This window comes from Mustelus asterias, chromosome 8 (assembly GCF_964213995.1).
Source record: "Mustelus asterias chromosome 8, sMusAst1.hap1.1, whole genome shotgun sequence".
Classification (NCBI taxonomy): domain Eukaryota; kingdom Metazoa; phylum Chordata; class Chondrichthyes; order Carcharhiniformes; family Triakidae; genus Mustelus; species Mustelus asterias.
Genome location: NC_135808.1, coordinates 21742520 through 21747903, shown reverse-complemented (window position 1 = coordinate 21747903; position 5384 = coordinate 21742520). Strand labels below are relative to the sequence as shown.

Genomic DNA, 5384 nt, shown 5'->3' with positions numbered 1-5384 from the left:
AATGATGACCATGAAACCATTGTCAATTGTTGTAAAAAACCCATCTGGTTCACGAACGTCCTTCAGGGAAGGAAATCTGCCGTCCTTACCTGGTCTGGTCTACATGTGACTCCAGAGCCACAGCAATGTGGTTGACCCTTAAATGCCCTCAGGGGAATGGGCAATAAATGCTGGCCCAGCCAGCGACGCCCACATCCCATAAATGAAAATTTTTAAAAAATGCCAGAGGAAAGAAAATGCACTGAATAATTTCCACTCACCAGAATGTTCAATTTCCTTGTAATGGCATCAGTTACTATCTCATCACCAGTGCTATACACAATCACAGTGATTGGAATAATGACAATGCTTAATGGAACAACAGAGAAGTATATGGTGTCGGCCGAGTTTTCTTGAATAGTCACAGTTCTTTTATGTTCCCGGCTTGTGGCCACACTACAAAGATTATCCATGGGCTTCATATAGACCTTCACCTGGGTGTAATATTAAAAAGAAAGATGTGTGATTATCGCAGATGGCAAGTGAAAGGAAATCCATCAAAGCATGTTGGAAGCAAACAGTGGCATGTGACAGATTTTGGATGGACGGAAATGAACAGAGAACCAATCACCTCCTCAGACCACTTTGGGTCGGAAAACCTTTTCAGCTTGATAATTCGAAGAGCCAATGTTACTTCCTTGATTTAGATCAAAGTCAGACAACTGAGTTCAGACCTCATGCAAAGGTTTTGTTTGTTATCGATGTCCATTACTGCCTTTGTTGGAAAGGCAAGTTGCGAGAGGGGTACAAACAGTTTACATTGACTTCATTCCCTGAATGCAAGAGGCTGAATGTGCACTATTGTTGGGGAGCTGCATTTGGTGGCACAGTGGTCAGCTCTGCTGTGTCACAGCGTGAGGGACATAAGTTTGAATCCGGTCCTGGGTGACTATGTTGAGTTTGCACTTTCGCCCCCGTGTCTGCATGGGTTTCCTCCGGGTGCTGCGGTTTCGTACCACACTCCAAAGATGTGCATGTTAGGTGGGATTGGCCACACTGAATTGCCCCTTTGAGTCAGGAAGATTGGCAGGGTAAATACTTGGGCTCACAGGGTAGGGCCTGAGTGGGATTGTTGTTGATGCAGGCTCAATGGCCGAATGGCCTCTTTCTCACTGTAGGGATTCTATTGGTGGTATAAATAGGCCTTGTATTTTTGTTACTAGTTTAATGGCTTCATGCCAGCTCAAAGTGTCTTCCAGCCATTAAAGTACCGTTGAAGTGCAGACACTGAACTAACTTGAGAAACCAACACTCCATCTGTGCACAACCAATCACCAAAGAGACAGAAACTATATTTTTTAGTGATACTGCTTGAGGACGACATAACAAGGAGATCCTCACTGCTCCTCTTCACTGCAAGGCCATGGGATCTTTCTCACCCACCTGGGAGGGCAGATTAGGTCTCGGTTTAACTGAAGTCAAGGGCATGTGCAGCATCCTTGGTATCAGCTTGAAATCTTCCCTTCTGAGGTAAGTTTATCAAACTGGCGGCTTAACAACCGCAGCGATCATATAGGCATTACAACATCCCGAGGGTCACTGCAATATTAATTAAGTCAGACTGGAAATAAGTGGCCATGTGGCATTTACTAATGAATTAAGAGCAGTAGCGGGCCATTCGGCCCCTCAAGCCCTCTCCGCCATTCACTGAGATCATGGCTGACGCGATTGTAAACTCAACTTCACATTTTCGCCTGCCCATGATAACCTTGCATCCCCTTGCACACCAACAAACTATCTCCCTCTGTCTGAAGGATACTCAAGGACTTTCTGCCTGAACCAAACTGCTTGATTTCAGCCTGGCCTCACTTTGCATTATAGCCCAATCTGAAAGACTTTTCATTGAGCCGTCAATCAGGTTGACGATGGCAGCGCTCCCATTCGGAGTCTGAAGATTATCGGTACAAGTCCCTCTGCAGAGACGTGATCATAGCAGAAACTGGAATGATGGACAATGCTGGGGGCGCAATGAACTGTCAGCGCTGGCCGCTTTAAAATGGGATACTAAGCCGAGCTTCACCCTTGAACTTTAAAGATCCTGGGGCACCCTTCGAAGGAGGGGATGGGAGTTGACCAAGGATCCACGCCAAAATCTAGCCCCTTATCACAGTCACCAAGATAGGTTTTGGATGATAATTTTGCTGTTAGTGGGGGTTGCAGTGCCCGAAATGACTGTTCCCTGCATTGCAACAGTGACTATACTTCAAAACTGCTTGTAATAGCTGTTAATTCGAGGTTCCTGAGGCTGTGAAAGGCCTGACATAAATGAAAAAGAAAGTTTGTTCAGTCGATTAGGCTGTTTAGCCACATAATATTACCACATTCTATTCCAGATTTGAACATTCCGTTGTCCAAATACATATTTTTAGTTGAAAATTAATGAAAAGAAAAGATAATAATTTGCATATATTTTCCCAAGCCACCCTAATAAAAACTGTTAGAATCCATACAGTATAGAAGGAGACCATTCGGCCCATCGAGTTAGTACCGACCACAATCCCACCCAGGCCCTATTCCCACATTTACCCTGCTAATCGCCCTGACACGAAGGGGCAATTTAACTTCGCCAATCAACCGAACCCGCACATCTTTGGACTGTGGAAGGAAACCCACGCCGACTCCACACAGGCAGTGATCCGAGGCTGGAATTGAACCTGGGTCCCTGGGGTTGTGAGGTAGCAGTGCTAACCACTGAGCCACCTTGCCTCCCGTCTTTGACATCGCAAACTGTCAAGTGGAAGAATTGAGGGAGTGGATCATACATCACTATAACACACCGCCCGATTTTCGCTTCTTTAACTTCAAATGAGCAAAGATGGTACTAATGTGTCAAACTGGCAATTCATTCATTATCTGTTGTTTTAGGCTCAGTAATGAAAGTGATATTTCATCCCACAAGTCTGTCTACTGTGGAAACGTTTATCCAAAATCTGCCTGCCAAATGGCTACATGCAAAACACAGCTAATATCATCTCCCACACAGTTGTAAAAATGTTTTAACCATTATGTTTCATTTAACTTACACCATTGAAGTATTAGATTGCTGCACATGGAATTGCCAATATTTGTTTGATAAATTATGTTCATTTTTTTTTATTCGTCACAAGTAACACTTAATGAAGTTACTGTGAAATTCCCCTAGTCACCACACTCCAGCACCTGTTTGGGTACACTGAGGGAGAATTTAGCAAAGCCAATGAACCTAACCAGCACATCTTTCATAATGTGGAAGGAAACTGGAGCACCCGGGGGAAACCCACACTGACACGGGAGAACGTGTAAACTCCGCACAGACAGTGACCCAAGCCGGGAATTGAACCCTGGGTCCTGGCGCTGTAAGGCAGTAGTGCTAACCACTGTACCACTGAGCCACCCCAGGTAGCTGTAATGAACAGACCAACTCTGGTCACCATATTATAGGACGGGATGAGATTGCACTGGAGATGGCGCAGCGGAGATTCAGCAGGATGCTGCCTGGGTTGGGGGAGAGATTGGATAGGTTTGGGCTGTTTTCCTTGGGGCAGCGAAGGTTGAGAGGGGACTTGATGGAGGTGTATAAGATAATGAGCAAGATGGATCGGATGGATAGGATATTTTTCCATTCGTAGAGGAGTCAATGAGCAGGGTGCATCGAGTTCAGGTACGTGGTAGAAAGCGAAGAGGGGAATTGAGGCGAAACCTTTTCACCCAGTGGGTGATGGAAGCTTTGAACTAATGGTCTGAATGGGTGGTTGAGTCATAAACTCTCGTAATATTGAAGAAGTATTGAGATATTCACTTTCGCCGCCATACCTTCCAGGGCTTCTCAGCTTTGCCCATGAATCACAGAATCGTGGAATCATCGAATCCCACAGTGCAGAAGGAGGACATTCGGCCCGTTGAGTCTGCACTGAGTCTCTGGCGGAGCATCTTACCCAGGCCTGATCCCCGTAACCCCATGTATTTACCCCATTAATCCCCCTAACCTTCCCATCTTGGGACACTCGGGGGCAATTTAGCTTGGCCAATCAACCTAACCCACACATATTATGACCGTGGGAGGAAACGAGATCACCGGGAGGAGACCCACACAGATACAGAGATGTTTTGTACCTTGTGAAAAAAAAACAGGTTTTTAGAATGTGCTTCTGATATTAAGGTGTGATTGCATGAAACTGAAATATGCACAGACTGGCATTCAAACTCACTTGGAAACAAAACTGTCGACAGAATGAGGCGGTGTATAAAGAGGGATGCTAAATCACTGTTATCTATTTCACCCTTCCATCTAAGAAAAAAGTATGAATTTCTTTGTAGCTATAGGGGAGAGAGACAAAAGGATCCAGAGGGGCAATTGTTTCACACAGAGGGTGGTGAGTGTCTGGAACAAGCTGCCAGAGGTAGTAATAGAGGCGGGTACAATTTTGTCTTTTAGAAAGCATTTTGACAGTTCCATGGGTAAGATGGGTACAGAGGGATATGGGTCAAACGCAGGAAATTGGGACTAGCTTAGTGGTTAAAAGAAAGGGTGTCATGGACAAGTTGGGTCAAAGGGCCTGTTGCCAAGCTGGAAACCTCTATGACTCTGACTCTATACCATATAAACATAATGTCTTTCCCATTCATAAGTGGTTGGTGAAACAAGATGTGGAGTTGATGCTGCGGGGAACGAAATAAGTTATCATCATAATTATAGTCAGCAGCATAATTTAATGTCATCACCGCACAAGGTCAGGTGAGACCAGTGACGTTGTTCACCTTTGCTCTGAAATATGCCAACCGCCTGGACCTCTCACGTTGTGATGGAATCAGGGATGAGGATATCAATCCTAGAATCAATAAGAATATGAATAGAAAATGAGCTGATGAAAACGCCGCTTCCCTCCTTGCAAGCTCCCGCCCGTCGGAAAAAACATCTTTTCGATTCAAAGTTGTTGAACATGTTGCCAACTGCAAAATCCACGTACCATGTTGAAACTCTTTCTAATCAGGTTAATCCCAAACCTGCAGCCTGCCTGCAACTGTGATCAATACAAACTAGCCCAGCTCATCCTTTATAACCCCTCTGCAACTTTTAACCAGGTACAACACACTATCCTCCTTCAATGCCTCCCCACTGTCTTCAATTGACACTGTACGCACCCAGTTCCATTATTCTGCAGTAAATCAATGCTGGATTCACAGTGTGATGATACTGTGTCTTTAAGAAATGTGTTTCAATCATGTCTTTTGCAGGTCTTTTTCAAGCAGCTCTTAGCATTTTATTTTGGGCACCATTTTGTCTGTGGCCGGTGTCCTCTATAATTGTGACTGAAGCAATATAATGGGCATCATGTTTGTTTTTAATCTGGGCTAATGCAGTGTCC

At 44.8% G+C, this 5384-nt stretch overlaps 1 protein-coding gene across 1 annotated transcript in view; it reads right to left on the bottom strand.

Moving 5' to 3' along the window:
• The window catches only part of LOC144497682 (uncharacterized), a 273548-nt gene that overhangs the window by 144608 nt on the left and 123556 nt on the right, over positions 1 to 5384 (bottom strand). The window lies entirely within an intron of this gene.